Genomic DNA, 12,823 nt, shown 5'->3' with positions numbered 1-12,823 from the left:
CCTCCATAGAATCACATTTTAGGAATTGTTAATCAAACTCAACAGTTTCTTTAACTACTATGGACAGTGGAACTAGAGGATATAAGTATCTATTCACTGTCACCTAAGTCCTCATTGCAGGACTCCTCCTTCCTGATTTTACTGGTTACACAACATTTGTACATCTAGTACCGAAAATAGTTAATTCCATCTTATTGTAAATATTGCCGGAAGTTTTCAAAATAATCAAGCTTGCATGCATTAAGTGGTAGAAAAGTAATTAAGAATGCAAACTTTAAGATTACTCTTATCAGTTTGTTATGTCATGACAACACATAAAAACTCACCAACATCTTTGTTTCTATGTTAGCTCACTGCTTTGCCACATTTAAAGTAGGTAACAAGGATTGCTCTTGTATTTGAACAGTTTAATTTGAAAGTAGTTCAGTGTGGGTAACCACTAATTCAACTAATCCAGTTAGATGAGCAATAAGTTTTAAATAATTGATTTTCATTAGATATTGAAAATATATTAGTTTGCTTTGTTTTAATCTAACAACTAGTTTCTTATTTTTAGTCCATTTATGTTACAGAAAGTGGACTGAACACCTTTTTAATATATTATTGATCTCATATATAAGAATATTCACATCTTGTAAGTAGAAGCATTTGAATCATCATTAAATCACATGGAATGTTTTTCTTGGTTTCCTTAGGTATTAATAAAAGGTCTTGCAGGTGAACACATTAATCTAACTTTTAAATTATGCATCTTCGAGTTTATAATTTTATTTTAGCTTCAAATTATGGCCCTGTTTCAACTCTATGATTTTTCTTTTATAGAGGCATAATTAACAAATGGAAAATTATTATTTCTCAGAAAGTAAACCATAAATATAATATTTGCATACAAATGAGAAAATATGAAGTCAATATATTCAATAGAAACCCTGGTTTTAGATTACTTATATGCAAAGGGCAGCTTTATATATAAAAACTTTAGAGTGAAACAGTAAGAATTAATCATTGTCTAAAGGAATATAAGAATATTCAAATAATCTTAACAATAGAAAGCAGTTTTATTATAATTATTATTGTTTCTGTTATGACTTCAAAATATGCCTTTTAATTATTTCTTAGGACTAATGTGAGTATATTTTTGCTATCAATTTTTTTTCCATTTTAGCAAAATGCACTCTTTTAGTCCTAGCTTCCTCTCATCCCTGTACCTTTATTACTGTTTTTTACAAACTGCTTTACAACTTAAGTCAGTTGAGCATTTGACTTTTGATTTTAGCTTAGATTATGATCCCAGGGGTGTGGAATAAAGCTCTGCATTGGGCTCCATGCTGAGCATGGAGCCTGCTTTACATTCCTCTGTCTTCCTCTCTTTTTCTCTCTCTCTCTCTCACTGCCTCTCTCCTCCATTCATGCTCTCTCTCTCTCTCTCTCTCTCTCCATAAGAAAAAAAGAAAAGAAAAAAGCAGAGGTAGTGACAAGTGATAAAATGTTAATACTTCTTTTGATCTTTCCTTCCTCCTGAATTATTTCATCTATTCCTCCTGTGAACTGTGGAACAAGAAAATCATATTTGGACATTAGAAAGTAGTCAAAGATAAAGAAAGAAAAAATAATTCAGTGTGTTTGTGGTAATAGGAAAACACAGTGATCTTTAAATTTTTTTCCAATGGGTGTAACAATTTGGTAAACACATTTTTTTTAAATGTTTTATTTATTTCTAGGAGAGAGAGAGAGAGAGACAGCGCGAGCAGGGGAGGGTCAGAGAGAGAGGGAGTCACAGACTGAAACAGGCTCCAGGCTCTGAGCTGGCAGTCAGCACAGAGCCCGACGCGGGGCTCGAACCCGCGAACCGCGAGATCATGACCTAAGCGAAAGTCGGACGCTTAACCGACTAAGCCACCCAGGCGCCCCGGTAAACACATTTTTACCAATTGTAAATTTGTAACCATATAAATATAGAATATGGTGGTCAGTTTGGTCAAACGATAGTTTAGGTGTTGTAGTGAAAGTATTTTGTGAAGAACATATACAAAAGGTTAATTTTAAATAAACAACAACAACAAATCACCCTTGTGATTTGTGGGTGGGTCTCATGCAATAACTGAAGGCCTCATAAGCAGAAATTGAGGTTTCCTTGGAAGCATGGAATTCTGCTTCCAGACTGTAATATAAATATCTTGTCCACTTTCCATCCTGCTCACATAATTGCAGACTCTGGTGACTTTCAAATCTACAAGACAGACCAGCCAACTGGAAACTCAGGAAAGAGTTGAAGTAAAATTTCAGAGTTGAATCTGAAATTTCTGGGGCAGGCTGGCAACTCAGGAAGGAATGTTAACTTTTGTGATAAAAAAGCACGAGTTTTCCTACACTGTTATCACGACTGTTTGACTATTAGGGTTTCCTTAAATTTGGATATTAATTTTAGGATCAGTTTATAAACTCTACAAAAAGCCAGCTGGAATTTTGAAAGATTAAATGCTTTCCCACTAACATCTGAAACACAAAGGTGTTGGCTCTCATCACCTCTAGTTACATTGTACCACGGGTGCTACGCAGGGCGGTTAGGGAAGGAAAGGAAATAAAACACATGCAGATTAGAAAGGGAGGAAGAAGGGCACTTGGGTGGCTCAGTTGGATAAGTGTAGGGATCTTGATCTGGGCTCAGGTCATAATCTCGCAGTTTGTAGGGGTGAGCCCTGCGTCGGGCACTGTGCTGATAGCGTGGAGCCTGCTTGGGATTCTTTCTCTCTTTCTCTCTCTCTGCCCTTCTCTTGCTCGTGTGCTAAGTTTCTCCTTCTCTCAAAATAAATGAATAAATTTAAAAAATTTAAAAAAAGAAAGAAAGGGTGGAGGAAACTGTCTCTATTGCACATCACATGGTATTATATAAAAAAAAAATCCTAAGGAATCCGGAATACCTATTAGACAAATAACTTCAGCAAGTTTATAGGATATGAGATCAACATACAAAATTCAATCTCATTTCTGCCTACTAAGAAAAAATAACCAAAAATGAGAATAGGAAAATAATTACATTTACAGTAGCATAACACAGTCTAAATACTTGCAAGTAATTTTAAGAAAAGGAAGCACAGTACTCGAACACTGAAAATTACAAAACACTATCTAGAGATATTAAAGATACATAAAAAATGGAAAGGGATTTCGAAAATTCATAACAATTTTATATTATTTTTTATATTTAAGTCTAAGACTTCTTTTGGGCTAATGTTTGTTTATGTTACAAAGAATGGATTGAGGTTAATTTTTGTGTTTGCAAAATTTGTGTTCATTTAATTTCCAAAGGCATTCATATATACTGTGTGCTAGTATTTCAGATAGTAGATAATAACATTATTTATAATTACACCTCTCAAGAGTCATTTTCATTGCTCTTACCTTTTTTCAAAGTATCTGGGCAGTATCATTAATTGTAGTGTTTAAATACATATTTTCTTACATGCTGACTGTGCCAGACTGTTCCCTGCTACAACTTGGCTAATATATTTTTAAAATCTCAGGGCTCATATTTCAGAAAACTTGTTTCATTTTCGCATTTGTCTAGGGTTGACTGCTATGTTGCTAAAAATTTTAAGCATAGTTCATAAACTTGATGTTTGCATTCATATAATTATGTACTACATTAAAAACAGTAGTGAGGACTTATAATAGCTTTCATTTTTAAGGACAGTATATTAAATTTTCTAACAATTAGTATTTCAAGATGTCTCAGTCCATGACATGTTCCTTCTCCTAGGTGATTGTTTAAATTTTTTTTTTTTAATGTTTTATTTATTTCTAGGAGAGAGAGAGAGACAGCGTGAGCAGGGGAGGGTCAGAGAGAGAGAGGGAGTCACAGACTGAAACGGGCTCCAGGCTCTGAGCTGGCAGTCAGCACAGAGCCCGACGCGGGGCTCGAACCCACAAACCGCGAGATCATGACCTAAGCGAAAGTCGGACGCTTAACCGACTAAGCCACCCAGGCGCCCCATTTATTTATTATTAATATATGTTTGAGTTATGATATAATTTTGGGTGTTATTTATAAAAGTATCTTTAATTTTCTTCTGAGAGGTTATTGTTAATATTGACGAGAGCTTTCAATTCTGAAAAGTAAACTCATAAATGACCAAATAACCATGTTCTGTTCATTCATCTCTAATTATTCTCAATTAATAAAAATAACATAAAAATATGATCTATTTCTGTGAGAAGAATTATAACCATACTCCATAAACATTTATATTATTTTCCAAATACTCTCTATGAACTAAATAATTTTCCACTTGATAAATAGGTATCTTAATGTTTACCTAGTTTTTAAGTGATTAGGTAGTTTAAATATTTTGTTACTATGTTATAATTTACTGTACTGTGATAACGCCAAGTTTGTTAATAATCCAAGGGAAATTATTTTTTCAACATGGTTTCCAAATACTTTGACCTGTTTATTTAACCTGTTAACTCATTACACCTGTTTGTTTCTTTGCTCAATTTCCAGTTCCCACACTCACTTTCATTTTTTAAGTTTTTTTGCTGAAATATATCCCATACTACAAGCACAATGGAAGATCCCTTTATATCTCTCCACTGAGAAATACAATAATGAATAGGACTGTTTTGGCTCTCTTGTGTCCTATAAAGATACATAAGCTTCCCTCCTTGATTTGCTCTATTACATCTCAAATTAAACTCTCATTATATAAAGAGCAGGATCACTGTGTTTAGCTTGACACATACATCTTCTCATGTGCTTTCATGGACTATTTTTTACGAGACCAGTGGAGTGACAAAGTGACCTTCTTCAAACTTACTTCAGCTATCACAACTTATGTTTGATTTCTTTGCCCATACCCAAAATGAACACTTGCACTATGTAATTTTCTAAATTTAAATAAAAGTGTATGTGAATTCCTCAACAAATCATTACTCTATTTGCATTGTTATAACTCTAAGAGCCATTGTATAAAGTTCAGTATAATTATGAAATGCAGTGTACTGTACTGACAGCTCAGAGCCTTAAGCCTGCTTTGGATTCTGTATCTCCCTTTCCCTCTCTACTCATCCTCTGTCTCACTGTCTCTCAAAAATAAATAAACATTGAAAAAAATTAATAAAAAAAGTGTGCTACATTCAGATTTAAAGCCTACATATAGTTAGTTGTTCTTGACACAATTATCTCTGTATTTTTCGACTTTAGAAGAAAACAGAAATGGAATGACATGGGTTATAAATGTATATGTTTGTGAGCATGTATTTATATATTTATTTTATATATTAATATATATAAACATAATGCTAGGCACTTAAAATTTTGATGTTGTTTGTACTTTAACTCTTGACTATCAGCAAAGCTGAATTTTGTCCTCTATTTATTTATGGATTGTTTTACAGTGAAAATGTTGGTATGCATAAATTATCTCATAGATATAAACAAGAAGTCAAAGATAGTAACTTAATATCAAAAGAATGTTAAATCAGACATTTTATCAAAATGTGGTGCAAAACATTACGAGAATGGCTAAAAAACACTTAGGAGAAATGGATTAAAATAAGTTAAAGGCCACAAAGATACCTGTATATTTTGTTTAATTTTAACAAAAATATGAAACTGTTATTGAAAGATTCTGATGTGATGAGTACCATCTGCTCTTATTTTGTTATATAACAATTTGCATAAAATCTATTAAGTTTGCTGTATTGCATGCTTCAGGAATTTAATAACCCAGAATTATGGATGATATACAGTACTTGGTAACAAACGTTAATAAACAAAAATTGTACTTCTAGCTAGAAATACATATAGAAACTAATATGTAATTTTAGAGAGAACAAATTGATTGCAAATTGTTTTCTTCATTTTTAGTAATTAATTTGTTCTAATTAAGAATGTGTAATTTGTATTTCTATGCTTCTAATTCTTTGGAGTACTACAGAAAATGAAGTTTCTTCATTAACTTGATTGCACCTAATGGGTATCATAAAATGCCTTTTCTTAGACTCTCTTTTTCTCTCACTCACTCTCTCTTCTTTATAAAGTAATGGATCCACATGAAATTATCTGTTAGCTGTAAAAATGAGAAGGTTTGCTTTAAAAAATTGGTATCTGTGCCAACACAGTATCCAAGAGGCCTCAGGTACAACAAGGTGTCATCCCTTTCTATTCTTCTAGAAAAGTTATTGTTCTCTCTCTTCTAAACTGAATTATTTCTAGGTTTGGCCTCCACTGGGGCAAAGAATACTCAAGAAATATTTTTACATCAGAGTAAACTTTTATCTTTAATCTTTATACTTGAGGTACACACATTCCATTTCTATACTCTGCTAAAGCCAAGGTTATTACATAATGCAAATGTATTCATCCTTTCATTAATGACCTCTATTATAAACTGTAAAGATTTCAAGAGTTTATGCAGGTGTTTCTGTACAAGTGGAATATAGTACAACATAAAAATATAAGCTTTGGTGTCTTAGATCCTTAGACCCAAATTTGGGTTTTACCTCATATTAGCTGAGGCAACTTAGGCAAAGTTGTTTTGTAATCATAAGATTCTTTCCAGAAATAAGGAGACCCAACAGTAATCACTGTAAAGGATTAATGTATAGATTAAATGGAATAGAAAATACGTAGCTGGTGCCCAGCGCAGAGAAATGACACAATAAATGCTAGTATCTTTAAATCGATTTATGTTGGTGTTTGTTTAAAACCACGAAGCATTCTGACTTTACAAACAATAATTTGCAGAGCCAAATAGAAATATTATAATATTACTGACACATTTTATAATTTTATATTTGAAGAATTTATTTTGTCAAACAGTCGCACAGCAAGACATTCTAAGTGTAGGGGTGTGTGTGTGTGTGTGTGTGTGTGTGTGTGTGTATTTTCTCCTTTGTATCTGTCATCCCCATTAACAATAAACAAATAAAGATAATTTTGAGTGACAACAGTAAAGTAACTTTGGTATATTCTGGGCATTTCAAGTCAACGAAAACCTATTATTTCAACCTATTAATCTTTGCCAAAATTGTTATTTTGGGAAGTGGCTAAAATAATTTTGCTTTTATTCTTAAAATTTTCTCTTAATTCCTCATGTTTTCTTCACTTTGGGACAAACATGAAGAAAAATGGTCTCACTCAGACAGCCACCCACCCAATCAAAACTTGAATATTGAGGATGTATTATGTGCCAGACATAGATGATAGGCCTCCAAGAAACAATAAAATAGTCATATTTCTAATGTGAAGTTCTCAGTTTAGTCAAATATACACAAGTACAATGCAGTAAAACGTGTTTCATATCAGGAATATACAAAGGACACTAAAAGGACCCAGAGTGACTGACCCTATTACTGGCCTACCAGAGATATGATAGTCAATATAATCCTTGAAAATATTCTGGAAGTATGAAAAGGAATTCCTGGTGGGGAAAAATATGTCTAGTTTTTTAATAACAACAGAAACTAAAGGCCTAATAGGATTAAAAACAGGAAGAGTTTCAAATGATTACAACTCCTAATATCTCTATTCAGTATCTTTCCCAAATAATTATATGTTACGCCAATATNCCTGTATCCCTTGGGAAAATTCCTAGCAGTTCTATTGCTGGGTCATAGGGGAGTTCTATTGTTTATAATAACTATTATTTTTAAATGTTTCAAAAACTCCTAAATGTCGAAAGCCTTCCACATAATATTTGATATTGTTATTGTCTCCCTAATTTATACCTAAACATACTGCAGTGAAACAGGATAACAATTTTATCAGTGATCATATAGAAAATAAATGAACATAGATGTATCAAAATAACATCCAGCTTACTAAAATTTGTGCACTGTTGGGAGCCATTCTGAGCTCACTAGTCAAGAAAACTTCTGGTGAGGTTAAAGCAAGTTTGCATGGTTTCTTGCCAAGCAGATGATGACCAATATCCACCCCCACTCAATTATTTCTGCTTGAGGACCGACCCCCCAAGGTACCTTGTTAATTGGTATCAGGAGTGACTTGTCCCCTTATTCTGGCCCTGGTATGATGATTGCACCTTGAGAAGGAACTTATTGTGGGAACTTCTTTTGATTATGGGAACAGACATCGTGTCTCTGGCAGGTCGTTTTTCCCTCCATACTTTCCCTTGAGCTATGAGCAGGTTAATAACACTTACTCATAAAAGATTGACCTTTACATGTACAATTCTGTTTCTACTGTTGTGTTAGTCCAAGAGGTTCATACAGCTCAACATGTAAATCAGCTAACCAAAAATGTCTCTCATGCCCTAGCTATTCAAGAAATCATAAAACTAGACACAAAGGTAAATACACTCGAAGAGGCTATTCTATGTATTGGAAATGAGCTAAACTCTTTAAAGGTATGGCTGGCTCTCTGGTGCCATAAAGCATATAACTGGAAAATCAAGTCTTGCCCAGAGACAAAGAGCCTAACTTAGAGAGAAGGAATAGATAAGAGCAGAACATAAGTTACCACATACACCTTTGCTAACTGATGATGTATAGTAGCCCCTTCCCTAAGTCCTACATTCCACAAACCCCTTCCCTTACCCTGGTAACTGTGATGAAGATGTATAAAAGTATCTACAAACCTATGACTTAATCTTAGTGTTATTAAAATGTGAACCCCGTTATTTTCTTACTCAACCTCACTGTAATTGGGGCAGTTCTGCAAGAAGAATTCTGTAAAACCTGTTTCTGTACATTTTCCAAAAACATTTTATCACAGAGAACTATCCATTGTAAAAATCCCATTTTCTGATGCCATGTTAACATTTGACCTATAACTAACGACACCAAAATCGACAGGATGGAGGTGCCTACCTGGTGACCAGAAAGATTCCTGTGGCTCTCACTCCCTCCCTCGCCGACAGCATCCATCCGTCAGGATCCCCTGGACCCAGCTGGAGCTGGACTTTGGCAGTGCACTTTCATCGCAACTCTATTGCCTCTGATCTTCTCATTTTAAAATCCTATTATCCCTTTTTAAATTGTCGTTCATACGATAACTAGTTTGGTGGCTTGAACAGACCTATTTATCTATATTACATTCATCCCACTCAAAACACATATAGAGAGTGCATGTTATCAACTGAATACCCCTCTCCTCATGAGAGATACCAGCAGAACACTAAACTACTCTGGCCTAGAAACCTGTCCAATGGGTAAGATCCATTAGAATACAAGTAATTGCAGTGTGTAATCTGAACAGATGAGTCTAAAATGCCTGGAGTATAATTAATCACATTCCTCCTATTTCTCTAAATGAAGTTTAAAATGTTGAAACACTGTCAAAACAAAAATTACACTGAACAAAGTTCAACAGTCAAGGAAGAGTTTCTTTATGTATTAGGAGAGTGGAGAGGGGACAGAATTCGCTTTGAACTCAATTCCACTCAGAGGAAAGGTAGGAGGGTTTTTAAGCACTGGAGTAAGCTAATAGAAAAGTACTGAGGACTTCGGGAGGAGGGGAGTGGAATCAGTGTATAGGATGTGCCAGGTGCATTCAATTTTTCTTGAGTTTGCAAGTTTTTTTTTTCTTTTTTTTTTAATTTTTTTTTAAGGTTTTTTAAATTTATTTCTAGAGAGAGAGAGAGCGTGAGCAGGGGAGGGTCAGAGAGAGAGGGAGTCACAGACTGAAATAGGCTCCAGGCTCTGAGCTGGCAGTCAGCACAGAGCCCGACGCGGGGCTCGAACCCACGAACCGTGAGATCATGACCTAAGCGAAAGTCGGACGCTTAACCGACTAAGCCACCCAGGCGCCCCTTTTTTTTTCTTTTTGATTAAGGCCATTTGTATTTGTTCATTTGTTCCCATTACAGTTAGTCTCTTGCCTTCTTACTGAGAGGCAGACAGTACTGCTGTTATCCTTGATTACATTTCAAAGGGATGGCTCCCAGGAACGTGAGAAGAAGGGCTTTACTGCTTTGTAAAATTGGCAAAAGGCTTCATCTCAACAGGGCAGGGAACGAGTTTACAAGAGTTCTAGAGTAAATGCTCTAAGAAGAAAAGAGGTCAGGGTCTAGAGTCAGGTAGAAGCATCTAAAAGTTAGTCAAACTGAGGGAAGCATTAGTCTTCCTTGGGTACTAAACATGCTTGATTGCCAGGAGCACATTTTTTACCTGCTGTTTCTTCCTTCTTATCTCCATGGTATTATTCAAGGCCGTTGGGCACTTAAGTTACACTCTGGTCACTCATGTGGTAGAAGCATCTTGTTTAATGTAATTTGTTTAGACTGCAAATTGTTGTTTCCAAAACTAATATAGGCAATATTTTCAATTGGGAAATGTCATATATTTTGATAACTATATATTTACTGCCCTTAAAAATTAAAAAAAAAATCTGCCTTCTTGAGCATTTGTATTTGTAACCCCTATCTTATATAATCTAAAGGAAAATAACAATCTCCATTAGCAAGTAATGGGAAGCCCTGGTGCCTAAAAGTCCACTGTTACCATTTCTGTCACTGATCCACTCCACCATGTGGTGTAGCTGTTGGATATTAATTAGCTTACTTTAAGCCCAGAACAGTATAGTCTTCCAAAGAAGTCTATGCTGAAAACTTGTGTTTGCATAAGCCACAGTGAATTCATCTTATTTAAGTAGACTTACCTATAATCAAGACATAGTGTGTATTTACCATAGATAACTAGATTTCAGAGCATATTTTATGGATCTTATATCTCAGATGTATACCAAATCATGTTCTTATCTGGAAGATGTTCTTTTAGTTGAAAAACTGCTGAGTAATGGGCCATTTTCAACTGTCATCATTACATATAAGTTTTTATTTATTGAATTACTTAAATGGAGATTAAGCTTGATTTAACAATATTGGCAGATGTCTCTGAGTTATTTATAATAACTAATTTAACTCTTTTATGTGGTTGCATTGGATTAGACATCTTGACCAGCATCCACAGGACAAAATTTAGCAGACACAACTTTTGGAAAGTAATCAGTTCACGTAAACAAAAGATCTTAGAATTTTAGTTCATTGGCTGTGTGGCTCTGCTTCCTGAAATAGCTAATCAGGCTTGGTTACATTATTCAACTGAGAGTATTCATACATAAGGGTAGAAAATAAAAATCCTCCTTACTTATATTAGTGAAATATTTCAGTTAGTATTGAGTTCAATCTGCAGACAACCTTTATAAGTGGAATCAATAGTTTACAATAAATCCAGTAGCTATACATAATTATCAAATCAATCAGTAAATTAATACAGACTTTATGGGAGGTCTGGAAAACTTAATAATTCAAGGGTAAAAGAAGGCTAATTCTGCTAGTTGATAATAAGGCTATATTGTAAAAGATGGGCATATATTTTTAAGGGTTCTCTGTAAAATAAATTATGTACTTTTCTAAAGAATATTATTTTTATTTTACATTTCAATATTCATTATGATAGTGTTTTACATCTCTATATGTAAATTACTGTTGAGGACTCAGAATAATAAAATTTGAACAAACATGCCATAATATTGGCACCAATTGATTTGTGATTTAACACATATAAAAAGTAAGTTTTAAATACAGTCAACTAAATTAAAATGGGACATTTATAACTCAAATTCACATAGATAATCCTATATATAAATAATCCTCAGTCTTCATATACAGGACAAAATTCTTCTGCAGTGTTTATCTAGTAGCGGTTTTTAAAGCTGTGTCTGGAAAAATCAATAAAAATAAGATTCAGGAAGTTTTTGTAGTTTAATTTTAACACAGAGCTTATAAGATTTAGCCTAATAAAATTGGAAAAACAAGAAAAATTAAGTTTGTAAAATTGATTTTTAAAGAGTAGAGATTTTCTAGAGCTCAGCAGGTATGTGATAGGATTAAATACTTTCATAGCTAAAAATATGATTCAAAAAACAAACTTGTGTTCACCATGAACTTGGATGTTATAAGTGTTTATGGAATCAGGATTCAACTATAATCTTTAAATTATACTTTTAAAGTGGTAATAATTTAAGTGTGTGCATGTGTAAGTTTTTATATTTTAACAGAAAATATGATGAATAGAAAGTATCCAGAGGTTAATTTTAATTAAGTTGCACTGAGAAGCAAAACACAGAACCATTTCAGGATCAGAATGATGCTGGCTGTCTGGTGGAACATCAAATAAGGGAGATTTGAAAGAGAAGCTTTTCTATTCATTGTCATTTCTATATTCACAGAGTAAATCAATTAAATGAGAATCCTCATCTTCAAAGGTCAATATATGGGCATTGTAAGTTTGTAAAAAACATACTGGAAATTCTACGGCCATTATCAATCTTAGCTCTTTAAAATTCAAATGACCAAAAATACATATTGGCTTAAGAAATAAAGGAACAGTTATTGGCTTATGTAACTCAAATGTTCCCATGTGGCTATAGATGAACACTCAGATGGTCTAATAACATCTTGCTCTTGCTTCTATATCCACACCCTAGGTTCAGCTGACTCTCCCCATAATCCAGGTTGATCTCCAGCATTATTAGCTTTACATTTTATCTTATGGCAACATAAACAAACAGATTGATTACCCCTTATAATAGCTCCATCAACTATTTAAACTAAGTCTCACTGACCTGGTGGTGTATCCCCATCCCTGTCAATCAGACTAGGTTTAAGACTTGCTGCAGTCATAAATACGTACTGTAATGGTAGCTTAATGCAAGAAAGTGTTATTTGTTGGGGTGCCTGGGTGGCTCAGTCAGTTAAGCGTCCGACTTCAGCTCAGGTCATGATCTCGTGGTCTATGGGTTTGAGCCCTGCATCAGGCTCTGTGCTGACAAGTTGGAACCTAGAGCCTGCTTCAGATT

Source organism: Crocuta crocuta, unplaced genomic scaffold (assembly GCF_008692635.1).
Source record: "Crocuta crocuta isolate KB4526 unplaced genomic scaffold, BGI_CrCroc_1.0 scaffold183, whole genome shotgun sequence".
NCBI lineage: Eukaryota > Metazoa > Chordata > Mammalia > Carnivora > Hyaenidae > Crocuta > Crocuta crocuta.
The sequence above is the reverse complement of the archived record's forward strand: the minus strand, read 5'-3'. Positions refer to the sequence as shown.